Source organism: Pristiophorus japonicus, unplaced genomic scaffold, assembly GCF_044704955.1.
Source record: "Pristiophorus japonicus isolate sPriJap1 unplaced genomic scaffold, sPriJap1.hap1 HAP1_SCAFFOLD_536, whole genome shotgun sequence".
Lineage (NCBI taxonomy): Eukaryota > Metazoa > Chordata > Chondrichthyes > Pristiophoridae > Pristiophorus > Pristiophorus japonicus.
The window spans coordinates 358,745-385,508 of NW_027254443.1; the positions used below are offsets into that span (position 1 = coordinate 358,745).

At 52.2% G+C, this 26,764-nt stretch overlaps 6 non-coding genes across 6 annotated transcripts; all 6 read left to right on the forward strand.

The window, feature by feature from the left end:
• Positions 1-977: 977 nt before the first annotated feature.
• Positions 978-1,051, forward strand: trnat-ugu (transfer RNA threonine (anticodon UGU)). The gene has a single exon. It is a non-coding gene; the product is annotated as a tRNA-Thr (tRNA).
• A 1,977-nt stretch (positions 1,052-3,028) lies between these two features.
• Positions 3,029-3,101, forward strand: trnat-agu (transfer RNA threonine (anticodon AGU)). The gene has a single exon. It is a non-coding gene; the product is annotated as a tRNA-Thr (tRNA).
• Positions 3,102-7,264: 4,163 nt separating this feature from the next.
• trnat-ugu (transfer RNA threonine (anticodon UGU)) lies at positions 7,265-7,337 on the forward strand. The gene has a single exon. It is a non-coding gene; the product is annotated as a tRNA-Thr (tRNA).
• A 2,789-nt stretch (positions 7,338-10,126) lies between these two features.
• Positions 10,127-10,199, forward strand: trnat-cgu (transfer RNA threonine (anticodon CGU)). The gene has a single exon. It is a non-coding gene; the product is annotated as a tRNA-Thr (tRNA).
• A 4,840-nt stretch (positions 10,200-15,039) lies between these two features.
• On the forward strand, positions 15,040-15,112 carry trnat-agu (transfer RNA threonine (anticodon AGU)). The gene has a single exon. It is a non-coding gene; the product is annotated as a tRNA-Thr (tRNA).
• Positions 15,113-24,028: 8,916 nt separating this feature from the next.
• trnat-ugu (transfer RNA threonine (anticodon UGU)) lies at positions 24,029-24,101 on the forward strand. The gene has a single exon. It is a non-coding gene; the product is annotated as a tRNA-Thr (tRNA).
• The last annotated feature ends 2,663 nt before the right edge of the window (positions 24,102-26,764 follow it).

Sequence of the window (26,764 nt, forward strand, 5' to 3'; positions counted from 1 at the left end):
CCATGTAAACGTTTGGTACGAGCATGTGATGCGTCGTCGTACGGGGTCGGGTGTGTATTGTAACAAGCGAATCAATTTGGGAAATTGCAACCGGTTGCTTATGCAACCAGAAGTCTGTCTAAGGCCGAGAGGACCTACAGTATGATCGAGAGAGAAGCGTTAGTGTGTGTTTACGGGGTAAAGAAAATGCATCAATATCTGTTCGGGCTCAAATTCGAATTGGAAATCTCTCGCTCTCCTTCCCCCCTCTCCCTGTCCCCCTTTCCCCCCTCTCCCTGCCCCCTTTTCCCCCCTCTCCCTGTCCCCCTTTCCCCCTTCTCCTGTCTCTCTCTCTCCCTTCCCACTCTCCACTTCCTCTCTCTCCCCTTCCCCCTCTCTATTTCCGTCCCTCTGTACCCATCCTCTCCCTTTCCCCCGCTCCATTTCTTTCCTCCTCTGTCCCTCCTGTGCCTCTCTCTCTCTCCTCCACTCACTCTCCTTCCCCCTTTCTCACTCCCCCTTTCTCTCCCACTTCCTCCCCTCCCCCTTCCTCTTCCTTTCCTTCCACCTCTATCTCTGTCCATCCGCCTCCTTCTCTCCCTTCCTTCCTTACCCTTCACTCTCTCTTCACCCTCTCTCTCTCTCACTTCTTCCCCTCTCACTCCCACCTCTTTCGCTCTACCCATCGCCCCTCTGTTCTCACTCTCCACTTTCCTCTCTGTCTATCTCCCCTTTCCCCTCTCTTCCCTTCCCTCTCCCTTTCCCCCACTCCCTCACCGTACCATTCTCTCTCGCCTTCCCCCTCTATCTCTCCCCTCCCTCTCTCCCTTAACCCCTCTCTCTCTCCTTTTCCTCCTCTCTCCCCTTCCCTCTCGAGAGACAGAGAAACAATCATGTTCCAATGATTGTTCAGGGATGAATCACCAAGAATGATTATATTCGGGCCCCACCTCCATGTTAACAATAGTACGAAGCAAACATGAGATGGTGTTGCAGGTGGCTCCATAGCTCAGGGGTTAGAGCACTGGTCTTGTAAACCAGGGGGTCGTGAGTTCAAATCTCACTGGGGCCTACTCAATTTTGGCTTCTGTTCCTGAACTCGCTGTCAATCGGCGACAGGCCGACACCATCAACAGGAACCGACTCACTTCGCAGTTTAAATACAGCCCACAGCACTTTCACTTTCTGTGACCAGTCTGTAACCGAGTCTTCTTCATATCCAGTCTGAGAGCCACCGATATTTGTTTTAGATTCGTTGCGGGATATGTCCGTCGATAGCAAGGCCGGCATTTATTGCCCATCCCTAATTGCCCCTGGAGAAGGTCGTGGTGAGCAGCCTTCTTGAACACAACTGAGGGCCTCACTTGACCGTTTCACAGGGGCAGTTAAGAGTCAAACCCACATTGCCGTGGGTCTCAATATTCCTCGCTGCCGTGCTCCACCTCACAGTCAACAAGCTTCCCGCTGGAGTGGAACTAAACTACAGAACCAGTGGGAACCTGTTCAACCTTCGTCGTCTCCAGGCCAGGTCCAAGACCACCCTGTTATCATCCCCTGGGAAAGTCATCGCTAGAGTCCTCCTCAACCGTCTTCTCCCTGTGGCCGAGGAGCTCCTCCCGGAGTCACAGTGCGGGTTTGGTCCCCTACGGGGTACAACGGACATAGAATCATAGAAACATAGAAACTAGGTGCAGGAGTAGGCCATTCGGCCCTTCGAGCCTGCACCACCATTCAATATGATCATGGCTGATCGTGTAACTTCAGGACCTCATTCCTGCTTTCTCTCCATACCCCCTTGATCCCTTTAGCCGTAAGGGCCACATCTAACTCCCTTTTGAATATATCTAACAAACTGGCCTCAACAACTCTCTGTGGTAGAGAATTCCACAGGTTCACAAATTTCTGAGTGAAGAAGTTTCTCCTCATCTCGGTCTTAAATGGCTTACCCCTTATCCTTAGACTGTGACCCCTGGTTCTGGCCTTCCCCAACATCAGCAACATTCTTCCTGCATCTAACCTGTCTAAACCCGTCAGAATTTTATATGTTTCTATGAGATCCCCTCTCATTCTTCTAAATTCCAGTATATATAAGCCTAGTCGATCCAATCTTTCTTCATATCTCGGTCCTGCCATCCCGGGAATCAGTCTGGTGAACCTTCGCTGCACTCCCTCAATAGCAAGAATGTCCTTCCTCAGATTAGGAGACCAAAACAATACACAGTATTCAAGGTGTGGTCTCACCAAGGCCCTGAACAACTGCAGTAAGGCCTCCCTGCTCATTTACTCAAATCCTATCGCTGTGAAGGCCAACATGCCATTTGCCTTCTTCACCGCCTGCTGTACCTGTATGCCAACTTTCAATAACTGATGAACCATGACACCCAGGTCTCGTTGCACCTCCCCTTTTCCTAATCCGTCAGCATTCAGATAATATTCTGCCTTCCTGTTTTTGCCACCAAAGTGGATAACCTCACATTTATCCACATTATACTGCATCTGCCATGCATTTGCCCACTCACCTAACCTGTCCAAGTCACCCTGCAGCCTCTTAGCATCCTCCTCACAGCTCACACTGCCACCCAGCTTAGTGTCAGCTGAAAACTTTCCGATATTACATTCAATTCCTTTGTCTAAATCATTGATGTATATAGTACATAGCTGGGGTCCCAGCACTGAACTTTGTGGCACCCCACTAGTCACTGCCTGCCATTCTGAAAAGGACCTGTTTATCCCGACTCTCTGCTTCCTGTCTGCCAACCAGTTCTCTATACACGTCAGTACATTACCCCCAATACCATGTGAGAAAGAGAGAGAGACGGAGAGACAGAGAGACTGAGAGAGAAAGAGAGATTGAGGCAGAGTGTGACTGAGTTGCCTTGGGATGTTTTACTACGTGAAAGACCCGATATATCGATGTTGAGAGGCGAATATTGAAGAGACGGAGGCAGGAGTCTGGGGGATGAGACACAATCTGAGCGTTTCACTGACCCCTCCTCATTCTTCAAACACACAGCACTAACTGGGGAATGACCCCCAACCCAGCGCAGGTGGCTCCATAGCTCAGGGGTTAGAGCACTGGTCTAGTAAACCAGGGGTCGTGGGTTCAACTTTCACTGGGGCCTACTCAAATTTAGCTCAGTATTTAAATTCACTGTCAATTAACAAGGGCTTTAATTATAAATATTAAACAGCTCAGAGATAGACCCTGGGACGACAGTCTCCAAATCTTTCTCTGCCCTCCCCATCGACACAACCTGTTGTACATTTTTATCTCTCTTTCCCCATCTCTCACTCATTCCCCTCTCTCATCCTCTGCCTTCTCCTCTTTCTCCTCCCTCTCTCTCTCCCCTTCCCGCTCTTACACACTCGTTACCCTCTCTCTCGCTCCTTCCCCCCTCTCTCTCACTCCTTCACTTTTCTCTCTCCCTTTCCCCTCTCCTCTTCTCATCTCTCTTGCACTCTCTCTGCCCTTCCAAATCTCTCTCTCCCTTCCCCATCACGACCCTTTCTACATCGTTTCATCCCTCTCTCCCTTTCCCACTATCTCGCTTTCCCCGTCTCTCACTCATTCCCCTCTCCCCCCTTCCCCCTTCCTCGCCTCACCCTCTCTCCTTCCCCCTCTCTCCCATTCCCTCACTCACACCTGCCCCTCTCGCTCCCCCTTCCACTCTCTCTCTCTCCCCATCCCCTTCCTCTATTTCCCCTTTCCCTCTCTCTTCCACCCCCTCTCCACTTCTCCACTCTATCCCCTTCTCCTCCCTCTCTTTCCCCTCCCCTCTCTCGCTCCCCTTTCCCTCTCTCTTCCTCTCTCTCTCTCACTCCTTTCCCACTTTTCCCGCTTCCCCCTCTCTCTCACTCCTTCCCCACTCTCTCCTCTTCCCCACTCTCTCCCCTTCCGTCTCTCTCTCACTCCTTCTGTTATGTATGTAAACCTGTAATTACCGTGTCTAACCACCAGAGGGCTTATCCCGTGGAGTCCAAAGGGAGCCCACAATCCCTTGGGAGCAGCTGTATATAAGGAGGCCTCACAGGCTGGAGAGGCACTCTGAGATCTGTACTAAAGGACTGCGGTCACACTTACTTTGAGCTTGCAGCATCTAGTCTGACTCTTTGTTCAAGACATAACAACAGGCGACGAGGTACAGATGACGAACCCCAATGCAACAATGCGGAGAACTGTGGGCATCCTGGAGAAATTTTCGGAGGGAGAAGATTGGGAAACCTTCGTGGAACGACTTGAGTAATACTTCGTGGCCAATGAGCTGGAAGAAGAAACGAACACTGCCAAACCAAGGGCGATCCTCCTCACCGTTTGTGGGGCATCAACATATGGCCTCATGACAATCCTGCTTGCTCCAACGAAACCCACAGACAAGTCGTACGATGAGTTGTGCACACTGGTCCGGGAGCATCTAAATACAAAGGAAAGCGTTCTGATGGCGAGGTACCGGTTCTACACGTACAAGAGGTCTGAAGGCCAGGAAGTGGCAAGCTATGTCACCGATCCAAGGGGCCCGACTCTCTGCTTCCTGTCTGCCAACCAGTTCTCTGTCCACGTCAGTAATTACCCCCAGTACCATGTGCTTTAATTTTGCACACCAATCTCTTGTGTGGGACCTTGTTGAAAGCCTTTTGAAAGTCCAAATACACCACATCCACTGGTTCTCCCTTGTCCACTCTACCAGTTACATCCTCAGAAAATTCCAGAAGATTTGTCGAGCATGATTTGCCTTTCATAAATCCATGCTGACTTGGACCGATCCTGTCACTGCTTTCCAAATGCGCTGCTATTACATCTTTAATGATTGATTCCAACATTTTCTCCACTGCCGATGTCAGGCTAACCGGTCTATAATTCCCTGTTTTCTCTCTCCCTCCTTTTTTAAAAAGTGTTATTACATGAGCTACCCTCCAGTCCATAGGAACTGATCCAGAGTCGATAGACTGTTGGAAAATGATCACCAATGCGTGCACTATATCTAGGGCACTCTTCCTTAAGTACTCTGGGATGCAGACTATCAGGCCCCGGGGATTTATCGGCCTTCAATCCCATCAATTTCCCTCACACAATTTCGTGACTAATAAGGATTTCCTTCAGTTCCTCCTTCTCGCTAGACCCTCGATCCCCTAGTATTTCCGGAAGTTTATTTGTGTCTTCCTTAGTGAAGACAGAACCAAAGTATTTGTTCAATTGGTCTGCCATTTCTTTGTTCCCCATTATAAATTCTGACTGCACGGGACCTACATTTGTCTTCACTAATCTTTTTCTCTTCACATATCTGTAGAAGCTTTTGCAGTCAGTTTTTGTTTTCCCTGCAAGCTTCCTCTCATACTCTATTTTCCCCCTCATAATTAAACCCTTTGTCCTCCTCTGCTGAATTGTAAATTTCTAAACAGGCTCCCCTCACACCCTTCCCCCTCTCCTCTTCTCGTCTCTCTTACACTCTCTCTCCCCTTCCAAATCTCTCTCTCCCTTCCCCATCATGACCCGCTCTACATCTTTTTACCCCTCTCTCCCTTTCCCGCTATCTCGCTTTCCCAGTCTCTCACTCATTCCCCCATCTCACCCTGTCCCCTCCCCCTCTCTCTTCTATCAACTTCTTTCTCTCTTCTCCCTTTCTTTTCAGATTCTCCCCTTCCTCATCTCTCCCCTTCCCTCTCTCACTCCTTCCCCCCTCTCTCTTCGCCCTTTTCACTCTCTCTCTCTCCCCTTCCCCTCCCACGTTACCCTTCCCCTTGCTCTCTCTCTCTCCCCTTCCCCTCTCTCCCCTTCCCTCTCTACTTTCATTCTCTCCCCATTCCTTCCCCTCTCTCTCCTGCCTCCTTTGTTTTCCCTATCTCTCCCCTCCCCCTCTGTCCCCTCCCCCTCTTTCCCTGACCCACTCTCTTCCCCCTCGCTCTCCTTTCCCCTTTCCCTTTCCCTCTCCACTCCCCTCTCTCCCCTCCTCTCTCTTTTCCTTCCCCTTCTATTCAGATTCTCCTCTTTTCCCCCTCTCTCCCCTGCCTCCCCCTCGCTCTCCTTCCCACCTTGCTCCCCTTCCCCTCTCTCCCCTTCCCCTCTCTTTCTATCCCCTTACACTCGCTCCCATTGCCCTCCTCTCTCTACCCTTCCCTTTCTCAATCCTTCACGTCTCGCTCTACCCTCCCACGCTCCCTCTCCCCTTCCCCTCTCTCTCGCTCCTTCCCCTCCCTCTCTTTCCCCTTCCCCTCCCTCTCTCTTTCTTTCCCCTCCCTCTCTCTCCCCTTCCATGCTCCCTCTCCCCTTCCCCCCTCTCTCTCTCTCTCCTTCCCCTCCCTCTCTTTCCCTTTGCTCCTCTCTCTCTCCTTCCCCCTCTCTCTCACTCCTTCCACTCGCTCTTTTCCCTTCCCCTCTCTTTTCTGCTCCTTCCCCTGTCTTTCCCAGAGCAGGTGGCTCCATACCTCAAGGGTTAGAGCACTGGTCTTGTAAACTAGGGGTTGTGAGTTCAAATCTCACTGGGGCATGCTCAAAATTAGCTCAGGGTTTCAATACTTTTCCCTTTCCTATACCTTCTCCCCTTCCCCCTCTCTCTCTCATGACCCGTTCTACATCTTTTTACCCCTCTCTCCCTTTCCCACTATCTCGCTTACCCCTCTCTCACTCATTCCCCTCTCCTCCTTCCCCCTCCCTCGCCTCAACCGCTCTCATTCCCCGTCTCTCCCTTTCCCCTCTCTCTCTCCCCTTCCCCTCCCAGTCTTTCCCCTCCCCTTACCCGCTTCCACTCTCTCTTCTTCCCCCACTCTCTCTTTTCCCATCCCTCTCTCTCCTTCCAGCTCCTTCCAGTGTCTTTCCCAGAGCAGGTGGCTCCATAGCTCAGGGGTTCGAGCACTGGTCTTGTCAACCAGGGGTCGTAGGTTCAAATCTAATTGGGGCCTACTCTAACTTAGTTTAGTATTTAAATACCTGTCACTCATTCTTGCCCACTCTCTTCTGCTTTTTCTCTCTCTCTCTCTCTTCCCCCCCTGCCCCTTCCAATCTTTCTCACTTCTTCCCTCTTTCTTCCTCGCAGGCTCCCCTTCCCTTCTCTCCCCTTCCCCTCTCTTTCTCTCCCCTTACACTCGCTCCCATCCCCCCCCCTCTCTCTACCCTTCCCTTTCTCAATTCTTCTCGTCTCGCTCTCCCCTTCCACGCTCCCTCTCCCCTTCCCCTCTCTCTCTCTCCTTTCCCTCCCTCTTGTTCCCTTTCCTCTCTCTCTCACTCCTTCCACGCTCTCTTTTCCCTTCCCCTCTCTTTCCTGCTCCTTCCCCTATCTGTCCCAGAGCAGGTGGCTCCATAGCTCAGGGGTTAGAGCACTGGTCTTGTAAACCAGGGGTCGTGAGTTCAAATCTCACTAGGGCCTACTCAATTTTGGCTTCTGTTACTGAATTGACCGTCAATCAGCGACAGGCCGACACCATGAACAGGAACCGCTCACTCCGCACTTTACAATCTGCCCACAGTACTTTCACTTCCCACTCCCAGTCTGTATCCCACCTTTTCCACATCCAGTCTCAGAGACACCGATATATCACCGACTCAAAGAAACTTACAGCAGGGAAGGAGGCCATTTTGGCCCATCGTGTCCGCGTCGGCCGACCAAGAGCTATCTGCTGGGCAGGCCACATAGTCCGCATGCCCCAGACACGAGACTCCCAAAGCAAGCGCTCTACTCGGAACTCCAACACGGCAAACGAGCCGAAGGTGGGCAGAGGGAACGTTACAGGGACTGTAGACGTCCAGGTCTCCCAGGGCGGTGTGTTACACAACCTCCACCTGTGGATTGTAGCCGGCGACGGTCCCACGCTGCTGGGCAGGAATTGGATGAACCGGGTCCACATCAGGCGAAGTGGTGCTGTGGAGGAAAAGAGCACCGCCTCCTGCCTGCAGCAAGACCACAAAATGGCTGCAGCACCACAAGCATGTGGAAGACAAGAGCACCACAAAATGGCTGCAGCACCACAAGCACGTGGAAGAATAGAGCACCACAAAATGGCTGCAGCATCACAAGCATGTGGAAGACAAGAGCACCACAAAATGGCTGCAGCACCACAAGCATGTGGAAGAAAAGAGCACCACAAAATGGCTGCAGCACCACAAGCATGTGGAAGAAAAGAGCACCACAAAATGGCTGCAGCACCACAAGCATGTGGAAGAAAAGAGCACCACAAAATGGCTGCAGCATCACAAGCAACAGGCAGCAGACCTCCTCCATGCTACGAGTCAACATGGAGAAGCAGCACATGACATCGAGCGGCCAATCGGATTTGAAAGCTCCCTTAAAGGAGACCGGTAACCAAAAAAATTTCAAGGGGCAGTTCCAACTATTTGAGTGCACGGACTTTAAAGCTAAAGATGCAATTCAAGGGTGCAAGAATGGAAATGTGTGCAATGTAACCATGAATTGTGATGCTGGTTTAACTAATGTGACTAATGAGATGAATGCAGGTTAAGAACAAGTTTATTATGCTTAACAGTAATGATAGAGATTGTGAAATGCCTAATGTAACCATGTCTGTTGAAACCAGGACACCCAAAAGTGATGCAAATGCTAGAATGTATAATGCAAGCTCGACTATGCGTGATCAGAGCCAAGGTGTCATGTATACCGGTAAAGGACATTGAGTCCTACAGGGACCATGCTGATGCCAATGGAATGCCCCTGTGGGAGACCCCCAGGTCCAGCAGGCTACCTGACCATGTAGCCTGGACCTTTGGAACGAATGTGATGCTCCTTGCAGGACACACACACAGGCAGTGGGAGCAGTCCCACTACAGGGACAAGTGGTCAATGGGCAGCCCAGCCACCACCAATGGCAACCTGCACCAGACCAGCCCTACAGCCCCATGGCCCCCAGGGCCAACACCAGGAGCATGAGGCCAATAGCCTCCAGCTTCCCTGGGATGACAGGCCAGGAAGTGGCGAGCTATGTCGCCGAGCTAAGGGGCCTTGCAGGACATTGCGAATTTGAAGGACATTTGGAGCGCATGCTCAGGGATTTCTTTGTACTTGGCGTTGACCATGAAATAAAACTTCGCAAACTTTTGACGATAGAGACCCCAACCTTGAGTAAGGCCATAGCGATAGCCCAGGCGTTTATTGCCACCAGTGACAATACCAAGCAAATCTCTCGGCACACAAGTGCTGCTACAAGTACTGTGAACAAAGTGATGTTGTTTTATTAACCTTTTATGATGGGGGGAGAGAGAGCAGGGGGGAGGGTGGGGGGAGGGAGGGAGGGCAAGGAGAGGGAAACAGTCCTGCTCAGTTACCGCACAAGACTCCACTCACTTACCGGGGTCCCTTCCACTGAACTGCTGATGAAAAGGGCACTTCAGACAAGGCTCTCGTTAGTCCACCCTGATCTACACGAACAGGTAGAGAGCAGGCGGCTTCAACAGAATACATAACGTGATCGCACAAATGTGTCACGTGAAATTGAAGTAAACGATCCTGTATTTGTGTTGAACTATGGACAAGGTCCCAAGTGGATTGCTGCCACTGTTTTGGCCAAAGAGGGGAGCAGGGTGTTTGTGGTCAAACTTGCAAATGTACTCACCAACAGAAAACACTTGGACCAAATCAAACTGAGATTTACAGACTATCCAGAACAACCCACAACACACTCTACCGTCCGTCCAACACACAGACGTAGCAACCGACCCAGCGGTTGACCACGAAGCAGAACCCATCACCCCCCAGCAGTCCAGCAAGGCCAGCTGCACAGCAGCCCAGCGAGGGCCCAACAAATGATTCAACAACACCAGCATTTGTACCGAGACGATCAACCAGGGCAAGGAAGGTCCCAGATCGACTCACATTGTATATAGTTACACTATTGACTTTGGGGCAGGGGGCGGGGGGGAAGTGTTGTTATGAATGTAAACCTGTAATTATCATGTCTGACCACCAGAGGGCTTATCTCCTGGAGTCCCAAGGGATCCCACAATCCCTTGGGAGCACCTGTACTTAAGGAAGCCTCACAGGCTGGTGAGGCGCTCTGTAGACCTGTGATAAAGGACTAAGGTCACACCTTACTTTGAGCTTGCAGTATCTCGTCTGACTCTTGATTCAAGACAGAACACCTTCCACTCTCTCTTTTCCCTGTCCCTCTCTTTCCTGCTCCTGCCCCTGCCTTTACCAGAGAAGGTGGTTCCATAGCTCAGAGGTTAGAGCACTGGTCTCGTAAACCAGGGGTAGTGAGTTCCAATCTCACTGGGGCCTACTCAAAATTAGCTCAGTATTTAAATACTTCTCCCTTTCCTACAGATTCTTCCTTTCCCCACCACAGCTCTTTTTTTCCCGCTATTTCGCTTTCCCCGTCTCGCCCTCCTTTCCCTCACTCGCATCAACCGCTCTCCTTCCCCATTTCTCCCCTGCCACTCTCTCTCTCCACTTCCCCCCGCTCTCTCTCTCCCTATCCACTGTCTCTTCTTCCCAGTCTCCTCTTCCCCCTCTCTCTCACTCCTTCCACTCTCTCTTTACCCTTCCCCTCTCTTTCCTGCTCCTTCCGCTGACTTTCCCAGAGCAGGTGGTTCCACAGCTCAGGGATTAGAGCACTGGTCTAGTAAATCAGAGGTGATGGGTTCAAATCTCGCTGAGGCCAACTCAAAATTAGTTTAGTGTTTAAATACCTGGCTGATCACACCCCCCGGACCCTCCCCAACCAAAAGAACCACATCCAACACCCTCCTGAACATATCCAATGAACTGGCATCAATATCTCTCCGTGGCAGGGAACCCCACAGACCAACAACTCCCTGAATGAAGATGTCTCTCCCAAACCGTCCACCCCCATTCCAAGAGCGTGCCCCCCACGGCTCCGGACCCATCCAACACCGGGAACACTCCCCCCGCACCCAACACGGCCTGTCCCGTCAGAATCCTTCCCAAATGCCAAACACACTCGGATGTCGAGCCCCCCAACCCCCGCGAAGCCAACCACACGACATTCACCAATTGCCATCTGCGCAGTCAACCCGAACACTCCCTGCACCGACGCACAGAGCCCCCAGGCCCGACCGTCCAACACACATTGCCCCCCAGACCTTGGCTGCAATGTGGCCCCTCAATCCCATGCCCCATTCTCCATTCATCGCCCAGCACAGGCCCCCCACTTTGGGGGTGGTAACCTTCTTGGGCTGGGAATTTTAGCCCCCCAGCGTGGAAGTCCTGCTCCCGACGCAGAATTGGCCTTACCACCCCTCAATGGAAGCAGAGTGCAATTTCCCACACTCCACTTCCTTTGTGGGCACTACCGGATGGTGTTCATGTGACAGTGGGAACTGGTGCTCTCCACTCTCTGTCCTGTGACAGTGGGAACTGGTGCTCTCCACTCTCTGTCCTGTGAGAGTGGGAACTGGTGTTCTCCACTCTCTGTCCTGTGACAGTGGGAACTGGTGCTCTCCACTCTCTGTCCTGTGACAGTGGGAACTGGTGCTCTCCACTCTCTGTCCTGTGACAGTGGGAACTGGTGTTCTCCACTCTCTGTCCTGTGACAGTGGGAACTGGTGCTCTCCACTCTCTGTCCTGTGACAGTGGGAACTGGTGCTCTCCACTCTCTGTCCTGTGAGAGTGGGAACTGGTGTTCTCCACTCTCTGTCCTGTGACAGTGGGAACTGGTGTTCTCCACTCTCTGTCCTGTGATAGTTGGAACTGGTGCTCTCCACTCTCTGTCCTGTGACAGTGGGAACTGGTGCTCTCCACTCTCTGTCCTGTGACAGTGGGACCTGATGTTCTCCACTCTCTGTCCTGTGACAGTGGGAACTGGTGTTCTCCACTCTCTGTCCTGTGATAGTTGGAACTGATGCTCTCCACTCTCTGTCCTGTGATAGTTGGAACTGATGCTCTCCACTCTCTGTCCTGTGACAGTGGGAACTGGTGCTCTCCACTCTCTGTCCTGTGACAGTGGGAACTGGTGCTCTCCACTCTCTGTCCTGTGATAGTTGGAACTGGTGCTCTCCACTCTCTGTCCTGTGACAGTGGGAACTGGTGCTCTCCACTCTCCCGTCCTGTGACAGTGGGAACTGGTGCTCTCCACTCTCTGTCCTGTGACAGTGGGAACTGGTGCTCTCCACTCTCTGTCCTGTGACAGTGGGAACTGGTGCTCTCCACTCTCTGTCCTGTGACAGTGGGAACTGGTGCTCTCCACTCTCTGTCCTGTGACAGTGGGAACTGGTGCTCTCCACTCTCTGTCCTGTGACAGTGGGAACTGGTGCTCTCCACTCTCGGTCCTGTGACAGTGGGAACTGGTGTTCTCCACTCTCTGTCCTGTGACAGTGGGAACTGGTGTTCTCCACTCTCCCGTCCTGTGACAGTGGGAACTGGTGCTCTCCACTCTCTGTCCTGTGACAGTGGGAACTGGTGTTCTCCACTCTCTATCCTGTGACAGTGGGAACTGGTGTTCTCCACTCTCTGTCCAGTGACAGTGGGAACTGGTGCTCTCCACTCTCTGTCCTGTGACAGTGGGAACTGGTGCTCTCCACTCTCTGTCCTGTGACAGTGGGAACTGGTGCTCTCCACTCTCTGTCCTGTGACAGTGGGAACTGGTGCTCTCCACTCTCTGTCCTGTGACAGTTGGAACTGGTGCTCTCCACTCTCTGTCCAGTGACAGTTGGAACTGGTGCTCTCCACTCTCTGTCCTGTGACAGTGGGAACTGGTGCTCTCCACTCTCTGTCCTGTGACAGTGGGAACTGGTGCTCTCCACTCTCCCGTCCTGTGACAGTGGGAACTGGTGTTCTCCAATCTCTCTCCGTTCCGTTCACTCTCCTTCCCCTTTCTCTCTCCCAGTCCCCCTTCCTCCCTTACACTCTCTTTCTCACCCTTCCTCTGTCTTTCCTTTCCCCCTCTATCTCTACCCATCTCTCGTTCTCACTTTCCCTTTACCCTTTTCACCCTCTGCCTTTCTTCCTCTCTCTCCCCTCCCTCCTCTCTCTACCCTTCCCCTTTGAGAGACAGAGAGAGAGTGTGTCGGGGTGTGTGTTGTTCACTGATTGTTAGACCTCGGAACTTCTAGTGGGGAGAGGACAACACATGGAACAAAATTTTAGGCTTAACCCAGGGTCCGTTTTATTACACAACAAAAAACGGACTAAAAACTACAGGACGAGACTGCTGAGAGAAATCGACTGAAGACATACAATCGCCATTCCTGGCTGTAGTTATTGTAGCTTTGTGGTTGTTGGTTCCGTGACCGGTCGGTTCTCCTTCTATCCGTTCTCTGCAGCACCTCTTCCTTTCGTCTCCTTCTGTCTCTCTGTTTGTCCTTTTGCTTCATCTTTCCACCTCCTGCTTCTGTACCTTCCTGCTCCTTCCTGCTTGACCAGCTCCGCTGGGCAGGGCCACATTGTCCGCATGGTCCCCAGACACGAGACTCCCCAAAGCAAGCGCTCGAATCGGAACTCCCACACGGCAAGCGAGACAAAGGTGGGCAGAGGAAACGTTACAGGGACACCCTCAAAGCCTCCCTTGATAAAGTGCAACATCCCCACCTACACCTGGGAGTCCCTGGGCCAAAGACCAGTCCGCCCGAAGTGGAGGAAGTGCATCCGGGAGGGCGCTGAGCACCTCGAGTCTCGTCGCCGAGAGCGTGCAGAGACCAAGCGCAGGCAGCGGAAGGAGCGTGCGGCAAACATAATCACATAATAAATAGGAGCGAGAGAAAGTTAGAGAGTGAGATTGAGAGCGACAGAGAGCCAGAGAGAGAGTGACGGAGAGACAGAGAGACAGAGAGAGAGTGAGTGAGACAGAGAGATTGAGGCAGAGTGTGACTGAGTTGCCTTGGGATGTTTTACTACGTGAAAGACCCGATATATCGATGTTGAGGAGTCTGGGGGATGAGACACAATCTGAGCGTTTCACTGACCACTCCTCATTCTTCAAACACACAGCACTAACTGAGGAATGACCCAGAGCCCAAGGCAAGTGGTTCCATAGCTCAGGGGTTAGAGCACTGGTGTAGTAAACCAGGGGTTGTGGGTTCAAATTTCCCTGGGACCTATTCAAAATTGCCTCAGTATTTAACTTCACCATTAATTAACAAGGGGTTTAATTATAAATATTAAACAGCTCCGAGACGGACTCTGGAACAGCAGGCTCCAAATCTTTCTCTGCCCTCCACATCCACACAATCTGTTCTACATTTTTATCTTGCTTTCCCCATCTCTCACTCATTCCCCTCTCTCACCCTCTTCTTTCTCCCCTTTCTCCTCCCTCTCTCTATCCCCTTCCCGCTCTTACACACTCGTTACCCTCTCTCTCGCTCCCTCCCCCCTCTCTCTCACTCCTTCACTTTTCTCTCTCCCTTTCCCCTCTCTTCTTCTCGTCTCTCTTATACTCTCTCTCCCCTTCCAAATCTCTCTCTCCCTTCCCCATCACGACCCGCTCTATATCTTTTTACCTCTCTCTCCCTTTCCTGCGATCTCGCTTTCCCCGTCTATCACTCATTCCCCTCTCCCCCTTCCCCCTCCCTTGCCTCACCCTCTTTTCTTTGCCACTCTCTCCCCTTCCCTCACTCACACCTTCCCCTCTCGCTCCCCCTTCCACTCTCTCTCTCTCCCCATCCCCTCCCTCTATTTCCCCTTTCCCTCTCTCTTCCTCCCCCTCTCTCCCCTTCCCCACTCTCTCCCCTTCTCCTCCCTCTCTTTCGCCTCCCCTCTCTCGCTCCCCATTCCCTCTCTCTTCCTCCCTCTCTCACTCCTTCCCCACTCTTTCCCCTTCCCCCTCTCTCTCACTCCTTCCCCACTCTCTCCTCTTCCCCACTCTCTCCCCTTCCGCCTCTCTCTCACTCCTTCTGTTATGTATGTAAACCTGTAATTACCGTGTCTAACCACCAGAGGGCTTGGAGTCCAATGTGATCCCACAATCCCTTGGGAGCACCTGTATATAAAGAGGCCTCACAGGCTGGAGAGGCACTCTGAGATCTGCAATACAGGACTGCGGTCACACTTACTTTGAGCTCGCAGTCTCTCATCTGACTCTTGATTCAAGACCGAACACCTTCCACTCTCTCTTTTCCCTGTCCCTCTCTTTCCTGCTCCTGCCCCTGCCTTTACCAGAGCAGGTGGTTCCATAGCTCAGGGGTTAGAGCACTGGTCTAGTAAACCAGGGGTCGTGAGTTCAAATCTCACTGGGGCCTACTCAAAATTAACTCAGCATTTAAATACCTCTCTTTCTTCTCCCTTTCCTGCAGATTCTTCCCTTCACCATCACAACTCTTTTTACCGCTTTCACTGTCTCACCCTCCTTTCCCTCACTCGCATCAACCGCTCTCCTTCCCCTCTCTCTCTCTCCCCTTCAACTGTCTCTTCTTCCCAGTCTCCTCTTGCCCCTCTCTCTCTCTCCTTCCCCTCTCTCACTCCATCCCCTCCCTCTCTCGCTTCTTCCTCCTCTCTCTTTCCCCTTCCCCCTCTCTCTCACTTCCTTCCACTCTCTCTTTACCCTTCCCCTCTCTTTCCTGCTCCTTCCGCTGACTTTCTTAGCGCAGGTGGTTCCATAGCTCAGGGGTTCGAGCACTGGTCTAGTAAATCAGAGGTCATGGGTTCAAATCTTGCTGGGGCCTACTCAAAATTAGTTTAGTGTTTAAATACCTGACAGTTCACCCCCCGGACCCTCCCCTGACCGCAAGGACCACATCCAACTCCCTGCTGAACATATCCAATGAACTGGCATCAACAACTCTCCGCGGCAGGGAACCCCACAGACCAACAACTCTCCGAGTGAAGACATCTCTCCCAAACAGCCCACCCCCATCCCAATAGCGTGCCCCACCCCGGCTCAGGACCCATCCAACACCGGGTATACTGCCCCAACACCCAACACGGCCCGTCCCGTCAGAATCGTCCCCAAATGCCGAACACCCCCTGGATGTCGAGCACCCAGCCCCCGCGAAGCCAACCACACCACATCCACCAATCGCCATCTGCGCAGTCAACCCGAAAACTCCCTGCACCGAGGCACAGAGCCCCCAGGCCCGACCGTCCAACACACATTGACCCCCCACCAGACCTTCGCTGCAATGTGGCCCCTCCTATCCCCTGCCCCTCAATCCCCCACCCCAGTCTCCATTCATTCTTCCCTCCGCCTCCCCTTGGGGGCGGTAACCTTCTGGGGCTGTGAATTTTAGCTCCCGCCGCAGAATTGGCCTGACCACCCCTCAATGGAAGCATCGTGCAATTTCCCACACTCCACTTCCTTTGCGGGCACGACCGGATGTTCATGTGACATTGGGAACTGGTGTTCTCCACTCTCTGTCCTGTGACAGTGGGAACTGGTGTTCTCCACTCTCTGTCCTGTGACAGTGGGAACTGGTGTTCTCCACTCTCCCGTCCTGTGACAGTGGGAACTGGTGTTCTCCACTCTCTGTCCTGTGACAGTGGGAACTGGTGTTCTCCACTCTCTGTCCTGTGACAGTGGGAACTGGTGTTCTCCACTCTCTGTCCTGTGACAGTGGGAACTGGTGCTCTCCACTCTCTGTCCTGTGACAGTGAGAACTGGTGCTCTCCACTCTCTGTCCTGTGACAGTGGGAACTGGTGCTCTCCACTCTCTGTCCTGTGACAGTGGGAACTGGTGCTCTCCACTCTCTGTCCTGTGACAGTGTGAACTGGTGTTCTCCACTCTCCCGTCCTGTGACAGTGAGAACTGGTGCTCTCCACTCTCTGTCCTGTGACAGTGGGAACTGGTGCTCTCCACTCTCTGTCCTGTGACAGTGTGAACTGGTGTTCTCCACTCTCTGCCCTGTGACAGTGGGAACTGGTGCTCTCCACTCTCTGTCCTGTAACAGTGGGAACTGGTGCTCTCCACTCTCTGTCCTGTGACAGTGGGAACTGGTGCTCTCCACTCTCTGTCCTGTGACAGTGGGAACTGGTGCTCTCCACTCTCTGTCCTGTGACAGTGGGAACTGGTGCTCTCCACTCTCTGTCCTGTGACAGTGGGAACTGGTGCTCTCCACTCTCTGTCCTGTGACAGTGGGAACTGGTGCTCTCCACTCTCTGTCCTGTGACAGTGGGAACTGGTGCTCTCCACTCTCTGTCCTGTGACAGTGGGAACTGGTGCTCTCCACTCTCTGTCCTGTGACAGTGGGAACTGGTGCTCTCCACTCTCTGTCCTGTGACAGTGGGAACTGGTGCTCTCCACTCTCTGTCCTGTGACAGTGGGAACTGGTGCTCTCCACTCTCTGTCCTGTGACAGTGGGAACTGGTGCTCTCCACTCTCTGTCCTGTGACAGTGGGAACTGGTGTTCTCCACTCTCTGTCCTGTGACAGTTTGAAGTGGTGCTCTCCACTCTCTGCCCTGTGACAGTGGGAACTGGTGATCTCCACTCTCCCGTCCTGTGACAGTGGGAACTGGTGCTCTCCACTCTCTGTCCTGTGACAGTGGGAACTGGTGCTCTCCACTCTCTGTCCTGTGACAGTTGGAACTGGTGCTCTCCACTCTCTGTCCTGTGACAGTGGGAACTGGTGCCCTCCACTCTCTGTCCTGTGACAGTGGGAACTGGTGCTCTCCACTCTCTGTCCTGTGACAGTGGGAACTGGTGCTCTCCACTCTCTGTCCTGTGACAGTGGGAACTGGTGCTCTCCACTCTCTGTCCTGTGACAGTGGGAACTGGTGTTCTCCACTCTCTGTCCTGTGACAGTGGGAACTGGTGCTCTCCACACTCCCGTCCTGTGACAGTGGGAACTGGTGCTCTCCACACTCCCGTCCTGTGACAGTGGGAACTGGTGCTCTCCACTCTCTGTCCTGTGACAGTGGGAACTGGTGCTCTCCACACTCCCATTCTGTGACAGTGGGAACTGGTGCTCTCCACTCTCTGTCCTGTGACAGTGGGACTGGTGCTCTCCACTCTCTGTCCTGTGACAGTGGGAACTGGTGCTCTCCACTCTCTGTCCTGTGACAGTGGGAACTGGTGTTCTCCACTCTCCCGTCCTGTGACAGTGGGAATTGGTGCTCTCCACTCTCTGTCCTGTGACAGTGGGAACTGGTGCTCTCCACTCTCTGTCCTGTGACAGTTGGAACTGGTCGCCCTGGAACAACAAACTTATTTTCCTCTTTTCCCTTCCCCCTATCTCTGTCACTCCTTCCCCTCTCACTCCCCTCCCCCCTTTCTCTTCCCCCTCCCTCTCTATCTCTTTACTTCTCCTTTTCTCTCTCCCTTATCCAGAAGCAGAGAATAAGTGAGAGAGACACGGAGAGAGCGCGAGAGGCAGGGAATGTGACAGTGAGACAGAAAGACAGAGAGACTGAGAGATTGAGGCAGAGTGTGACTGAGTTGCCTTGGGATGTTTTACTACGTGAAAGACCTGATATATCGATGTTGAGAGGCGAATATTGAAGAGACGGAGGCAGGAGTCTGGGGGATGAGACACAATCTGAGTGTTTCACTGACCCCTCCTCATTCTTCAAATACACAGCACTAACTGGGGAATGACCCCCAGTCCAGAGCAGGTGGTTCCATAGCTCAGGCGTTAGAGCACTGGTCTAGTAAACCAGGGGTCGTGGGTTCAACTCTCACTGGGGCATATTCAAAATTAGTCCAGTATTTAAATTCACTGTCAATTAACAAGGGCTTTAATTATAAATATTAAACAGCTCCAAGACAGACCCTGGGACGACAGGCTCCAAATCTTTCTCTGCCCTCCCCATCTACACAACCTGTTGTACATTTTTATCTCTCTTTCCCCATCTCTCACTCATTCCCCTCTCTCATCCTGTGCCTTCTCCTCTTTCTCCTCCCTCTCTCTCTCCCCTTCCCGCTCTTACACACTCGTTACCCTCTCTCTCGCTCCTTCCCCCCTCTCTCTCACTCCTTCACTTTTCTCTCTCCCTTTCCCCTCTCCTCTTCTCATCTCTCTTACACTCTCTCTGCCCTTCCAAATCTCTCTCTCCCATTCTACATCATTTCACCCCTCTCTCCCTTTCCCACTTTCTCGCTTTCCCCGTCTCTCACTCATTCCCCTCTCCCCCCTTCCCCCTTCCTCGCCTCACCCTCTGTCCCCTTCCCTCACTCACACCTTCCCCTCTCGCTCCCCCTTCCACTCTCTCTCTCTCCCCATCCCCTTCCTCTATTTCCCCTTTCCCTCTCTCTTCCTCCCCCTCTCCCCTTCTCCACTCTATCCCCTTCTCCTCCCTCTCTTTCCCCTCCCCTCTCTCGCTCCCCTTTCTCTCTCTCTTCCTCCCTCTCTCACTCCTTCCCCACTTTTTCCCCTTCCCCCTCTCTCTCACTCCTTCCCCATTCTCTCCTTTTCCCCACTCTCTCCCCTTCCGTCTCTCTCTCACTCCTTCTGTTATGTATGTAAACCTGTAATAACCGTGTCTAACCACCAGAGGACTTATCCCGTGGAGTCCAAAGGGAGACCACAATCCCTTGGGAGCACCTGTATATAAAGAGGCCTCACAGGCTGGAGAGGCACTCTGAGATCTGCACTAAAGGACTACGGTCACACTTACTTTGAGCTTGCAGCATCGAGTCTGTCCCTTTGTTCAAGACATAACAACAGGCGACGAGGTACAGATGACGAACCCCAATGCAACAATGCGGAGAACTGTGGGCATCCTGGAGAAATTTTCGGAGGGAGATGATTGGGAAACCTTCGTGGAACGACTTGAGCAATACTTTGTGGCCAAGGAGCTGGAAGAAGAAACGAACACTGCCAAACCAAGGGCGATCCTCCTCACCGTTTGTGGGCATCAACATATGGCCTCATGAAAAACCTGCTCGCTACAACAAAACCCACAGACAAGTCGTACAATGAGTTGTGCACACTGGTCCGCGAGCATCTAAATACAAAGGAAAGCGTTCTGATGGCGAGGTACCGGTTCTACACGTACAAGAGGTCTGAAGGCCAGGAAGTGGCAAGCTATGTCACCGATCAAGGGGCCCGACTCTCTGCTTCCTGTCTGCCAACCAGTTCTCTATCCACGTCAGTAATTACCCCCAGTACCATGTGCTTTAATTTTGCACACCAATCTCTTGTGTGGGACCTTGTTAAAAGCCTTTTGAAAGTCCAAATACACCACATCCACTGGTTCTCCCTTGTCCACTCTACCAGTTACATCCTCAGAAAATTCCAGAAGATTTGTCGAGCATGATTTGCCTTTCATAAATCCATGCTGACTTGGACCGATCCTGTCACTGCTTTCCAAATGCGCTGCTATTACATCTTTAATAATTGATTCCAACATTTTCCCCACTACTGATGTCAGGCTAACCGGTCTATAATTCCCTGTTTTCTCTCTCCCTCCTTTTTTAAAAAGTGTTATTACATGAGCTACCCTCCAGTCCATAGGAACTGATCCAGAGTCGATAGACTGTTGGAAAATGATCACCAATGCGTGCACTATATCTAGGGCACACTTCCTTAAGTACTCTGGGATGCAGACTATCAGGCCCCGGGGATTTATCGGCCTTCAATCCCATCAATTTCCCTAACACAATTTCGTGACTAATAAGGATTTCCTTCAGTTCCTCCTTCTCGCTAGACCCTCGATCCCCTAGTATTTCCGGAAGTTTATTTGTGTCTTCCTTAGTGAAGACAGAACCAAAGTATTTGTTCAATTGGTCTGCCATTTCTTTGTTCCCCATTATAAATTCTGACTGCACGGGACCTACATTTGTCTTCACTAATCTTTTTCTCTTCACATATCTGTAGAAGCTTTTGCAGTCAGTTTTTGTTTTCCCTGCAAGCTTCCTCTCATACTCTATTTTCCCCCTCCTAATTAAACCCTTTGTCCTCCTCTGCTGAATTGTAAATTTCTAAACAGGCTCCCCTCACACCCTTCCCCCTCTCCTCTTCTCGTCTCTCATACACTCTCTCTCCCCTTCCAAATCTCTCTCTCCCTTCCCCATCACGACACGTTCTACATCTCTTTACCCCTCTCTCCCTTTCCCGCTATCTCGCTTTCCCATTCTCTCACTCATTCCCCCATCTCACCCTGTCCGCTCCCCCTCTCTCCTCTATCAACTTCTTTCTCTCTTCTCCCTTTCTTTTCAGATTCTCCCCTTCCTCATCTCTCCCCTTCCCTCTCTCAGTCCTTTCCCCCTCTCTTCGCCCTTTTCATTCTCTCTCTCTCCCCTTCCCCTCCCACGGTACCCTTCCCCTTGCTCTCTCTTTCTCCCCTTCCCCTCTCTCCCCTTCCCTCTCTACTTTCATTCTCTCCCCATTCCTTCCCCTCTCTCTCCTTCCTCCTTTGTTTTCCCTATCTCTCCCCTCCCCCTCTGGCCCCTCCCCCTCTTTCCCTGACCCACTCTCTTCCCCCTCGCTCTCCTTCCCCCTTTCCCTTTCCCTCTCCACTCCCCTCTCTCCCCTCCTCTCTCTTTTCCTTCCACTTCTATTCAGATTCTCCTCTTTTCCCCCTCTCTCCCCTGCCTCCCCCTCGCTCTCCTTCCCACCTCGCTCCCCTTCCCCTCTCTCCCCTTCCCCTCTCTTTCTATCCCCTTACACTCGCTCCCATTCCCCCCCTCTCTCTACCCTTCCCATTCTCAATCCTTCTCGTCTCGCTCTCCCCTCCCACGCTCCCTCTCCCCTTCCCCTCTCTCTTGCTCCTTCCCCTCCCTCTCTTTCCCCTTCCCCTCCCTCTCTCTCTCCTTCCCCTCCCTCTCTTTCCCCTTCCCCTCTCTCTCTCTCCTTTCCCTCCCTCTCTTTCCCCTTCCCCTCCCTCTCTCTCTCCTTCCCCTCCCTCTCTTTCCCCATCCCCTCCCTCTCTCTCCCCTTCCATGCTCCCTCTCCCCTTCCCCCCTCTCTCTCTCTCTCCTTCCCCTTCCTCTCTTTCCCTTTGCTCCTCTCTCTCTCCTTCCCCCTCTCTCTCACTCCTTCCACTCGCTCTTTTCCCTTCCCCTCTCTTTTCTGCTCCTTCCCCTGTCTTTCCCAGAGCAGGTGGCTCCATACCTCAAGGGTTAGAGCACTGGTCTTGTAAACTTGGGGTTGTGAGTTCAAATCTCACTGGGGCATGCTCAAAATTAGCTCAGAGTTTCAATACTTTTCCCTTTCCTATACCTTCTCCCCTTCCCCCTCTCTCTCTCATGACCCGTTCTACATCTTTTTACCCCTCTCTCCCTTTCTCACTATCTCGCTTACCCCTCTCTCACTCATTCCCCTCTCCTCCTTCCCCCTCCCTCGCCTCAACCGCTCTCATTCCCCGTCTCTCCCTTTCCCCTCTCTCTCTCCCCTTCCCCTCCAAGTCTTTCCCCTCCCCTTACCCGGTTCCACTCTCTCTCCTACCCCCACTCTCTCTTTTCCCATCCCTCTCTCTCCTTCCAGCTCCTTCCATTGTCTTTCCCAGAGCAGGTGGCTCCATAGCTCAGGGGTTCGAGCACTGGTCTTGTCAACCAGGGGTTGTAGGTTCAAATCTAATTGGGGCCTACTCTAACTTAGTTTAGTATTTAAATACCTGTCACTCATTCTTGCCCAATCTCTTCTGCTTTTTCTCTCTCTCTCTCTCTCTTCCCCCCCTGCCCCTTCCAATCTTTCTCACTTCTTCCCTCTTTCTTCCTCGCAGTCTCCCCTTCCCCCCCTCTCACACTCCTTCCCCGCTCCCTCTCCCTCACTCCTTCAGGAGCAGGCCATTGGGAAAAGCATAATTCGGTCAGACAGAGTCAGCATGGATTTATGAAGGGGAAGTCATGTTTGACTAATTTGTTGGAATTCTTTAAGGATGTAACGAACAGGGTGGATAAAGGGGGAATCATGTTAAGAGTGGAAGCAAGTCTTCCTCGATTCCGAGGGACTGCCGATGATGATGTTAGAAACAGAGAGTGAGAGAGTCGGGAAAGGAAATAATCCCATTCGGCCCATTGTATCCGTGCCGGCTGACCAAGAGCTCCCCAGCCGAATCCCACTTTCCAGCTCTCGGTCCGTAGCCCTGTAGGTTACGGCACTTCAAGTGTTCATCCAAGTACTTTTTAAATATGCTAATCTTTTAATGTGGACAAGAAGGAGCCTGTTGTTCCAGGGTCAGTCTGGGAGCTGTTTAATATTTATAATTAAAGCCCTTGTTAATTGAAAGTAAATTTAAATACTGAGCTAATTTTGAGTCGGCCCCAGTGAGATTGGAACCCGCTATCTCTGGTTGAACTAGATCAGTGCTCTATCCCCTGAGCTATGGAGCCACCTGCTCTAGGTAAAAGAGGGGAAGGAGCAGGAAAGAGAGGGGAAGGGAAAAGAGAGAGTGGAAGGAGTGAGAGAGAGGGGAAGGAGAGAAAGAGAGAGGAAATGGAAAGAGAGGGAGGGGAAGGAGAGAGAGAGAAGGGGGAAGGCGAGAGGGAGCATGGAAGGGGAGAGAGAGTGAGGGGAAGGGGAAAGAGAGGGAGAAGATGGAACTCTCCCATTGCTCTCTCTCTCCCCTTCCCCTCTCTTCCCTTCCCTCTCTACTTTTATTCTCTCCCCATTCCTTCCCCTCTCTCTCCCTTTCCTGCTATCTCGCTATCCCCATCTCTCACTCATTCCCCCCTCTCACCCTGTCCCCTCCCCCTCTCTCCTCTACCACTTCTCTCTCTCTTCTCCCTTTCTTTTCAGATTCTCCCCTTCCTCGTCTCTCCCCTTCCCTCTCTCACTCCTTCCCCCCTCTCTCCTCTCCCTTTTCACTCTCTCTCCCCTTCCCCTCCCAGGTTACCCTTCCCCTTGCTCTCTCTCTCCCCTTCCCCTCTCTCCCCTTCCCTCTCTACTTTCATTCTCTCCCCATTCCTTCCCCTCTCTCTCCTTCCTCCTATATCTTCCCCATCTCTCCCCTCCCCCTCTCTCCCCTCCTCCTCTTTCCCTGACCCACTCTCTTCCCCTTCGCTCTCCTTCCCCCTTTCCCTTTACCTCTCCACTCCTCTCTCTCCCCTCCTCTCTCTTTTCCTTCCCCTTCTATTCAGATTCTCCCCTTCTCCCCCTCTCTCCCCTGCCTACTCCCTCGCTCGCCTTCCCATCTCGCTCCCCTTCCCTTCTCTCCCCTTCCCCTCTCTCTCTCTCCTTTCCCTCCCTCTTGTTCCCTTTCCTCTCTCTCTCACTCCCTCCACGCTCTCTTTTCCCTTCCCCTCTCTTTCCTGCTCCTTCCCCTGTCTGTCTCAGAGCAGGTGGCTCCATAGCTCAGGGGTTAGAGCACTGGTCTTGTAAACCAGGGGTCGTGAGTTCAAATCTCACTAGGGCCTACTCAATTTTGGCTTCTGTTACTGAATTGACCGTCAATCAGCGACAGGCCGACACCATTGACAGGAACCGCTCACTCCGCACTTTACAATCTGCCCACAGTACTTTCACTTCCCACTCCCAGTCTGTATCCCACCTTTTCCACATCCAGTCTCAGAGACACCGATATATCACCGACTCATAGAAACTTACAGCAGGGAAGGAGGCCATTTTGGCCCATCGTGTCTGCGCCGGCCGACCAAGAGCTATCTGCTGGGCAGGGCCACATAGTCCGCATGCCCCAGACACGAGACTCCCAAAGCAAGCGCTCGACTCGGAACTCCAACACGGCAAACGAGCCGAAGGTGGGCAGAGGGAACGTTACAGGGACTGTAGACGTCCAGGTCTCCCAGGGCGGTGTGTTACACAAACTCCACCTGTGGATTGTAGCCGGCGACGGTCCCACGCTGCTGGGCAGGAATTGGATGAACCGGGTCCACATCAGGCGAAGTGGTGCTGTGGAGGAAAAGAGCACCGCCTCCTGCCTGCAGCAAGACCACAAAATGGCTGCAGCACCACAAGCATGTGGAAGAAAAGAGCACCACAAAATGGCTGCAGCACCACGAGCACGTGGAAGAAAAGAGCACCACAAAATGGCTGCAGCACCACAAGCACGTGGAAGAAAAGAGCACCACAAAATGGCTGCAGCACCACAAGCATGTGGAAGAAAAGAGCACCACAAAATGGCTGCAGCACCACAAGCAACAGGCAGCAGACCTCCTCCATGCTACGAGTCAGCATGGAGAAGCAGCACATGACATCGAGCGGCCAATAGGATTTGAAAGCTCCCTTTAAGGAGACCGGTAACCAAAAAAATTTCAAGGGGAAGTTGCAACTATTTGAGTGCATGGACTTTAAAGCTAAAGATGCAATTCAAGGGTGCAAGAATGGAAATGTGTGCAATGTAACCATGAATTGTGATGCTGGTTTAACTAACGTGACTCATGAGATGAATGCAGGTTAAGAACAAGTTTATTATGCTTAACAGTAATGATAGAGATTGTGAAATGCCTAATTTAACCATGTCTGTTGAAACCAGGACACCCAAAAGTGATGCAAATGCTAGAATATATAATGCAAGCTCGACTATGCGTGATCAGAGCCAAGGTGTCATGTATACCGGTAAAGGACATTGAGTCCTACAGGGACCATGCTGATGCCAATGGAATGCCCCTGTGGGAGACCCCCAGGTCCAGCAGGCTACCTGACCATGTAGCCTGGACCTTTGGAGCGAATGTGATGCACCTTGCAGGACACACACACAGGCTGTGGGAGCAGTCCCACTTAAGGGACAAGTGGTCAATGGGCAGCCCAGCCACCACCAATGGCAACCTGCACCAGACCAGCCATACAGCCCCATGGCCACCAGGGCCAACACCAGGAGCATGAGGCCAATAGCCTCCAGCTTCCCTGGGATGACAGGCCAGGAAGTGGCGAGCTATGTCGCCGAGCTAAGGGGCCTTGCAGGACATTGCGAATTTGAAGGACATTTGGAGCGCATGCTCAGGGATTTATTTGTAATTGGCATTGACCATGAAATAAAACTTCGTAAACTTTTGACTGTAGAGACCCCAACCTTGAGTAAGGCCACAGCGATAGCCCAGACGTTTATTGCCACCAGTGACAATACTAAGCAAATCTCTCAGCACACAAGTGCTGCTACAAGTACTGTGAACAAAGTGATGTTGTTTTATTAACCTTTTATGATGGGGGGAGAGAGAGCAGGGGGGAGGGTGGGGGGAGGGAGGGAGGGCAAGGAGAGGGAAACAGTCCTGCTCAGTTACCGCACAAGACCCCACTCGCTTACCGGGGTCCCTTCCACTGAACTGCTGATGAAAAGAGCACTTCAGACAAGGCTCTCGTTAGTCCACCCTGATCTACACGAACAGGTAGAGAGCAGGCGGCTTCAACAGAATACATAACGTGATCGCACAAATGTGTCACGTGAAATTGAAGTAAACGATCCTGTATTTGTGTTGAACTATGGACAAGGTCCCAAGTGGATTGCTGCCACTGTTTTGGCCAAAGAGGGGAGCAAGGTGTTTGTGGTCAAACTCGCAAATGGACTCTCCTGCAGAAAACACTTGGACCAAATCAAACTGAGGTTTACAGACTATCCAGAACAACCCACAATAGACTCTACCGTCCGTCCAAAACACAGACGTAGCAACTGACCCAGCAGTTGACCACAAAGCAGAACCCATCACCCCCCAGCAGTCCAGCAAGGCCAGCTGCACAGCAGCCCAGCGAGGGCCCAGCAAATGATTCAACAACACCAGCATTTGTACCGAGACAATCAACCAGGGCAAGGAAGGTCCCAGATCGACTCACATTGTATACAGTTACACTATTGACTTTGGGGCAGGGGGCGGGGGGGGAAGTGTTGTTATGAATGTAAACCTGTAATTATCATGTCTGACCACCAGAGGGCTTATCTCCTGGAGTCCCAAGGGATCCCACAATCCCTTCGGAGCACCTATACTTAAGGAGACCTCACAGGCTGGAGAGGCACTCTGGAGACCTGTGATAAAGGACTAAGGTCACACCTTACTTTGAGCTTGCAGTATCTCGTCTGACTCTTGATTCAAGACAGAACACCTTCCACTCTCTCTTTTCCCTGTCCCTC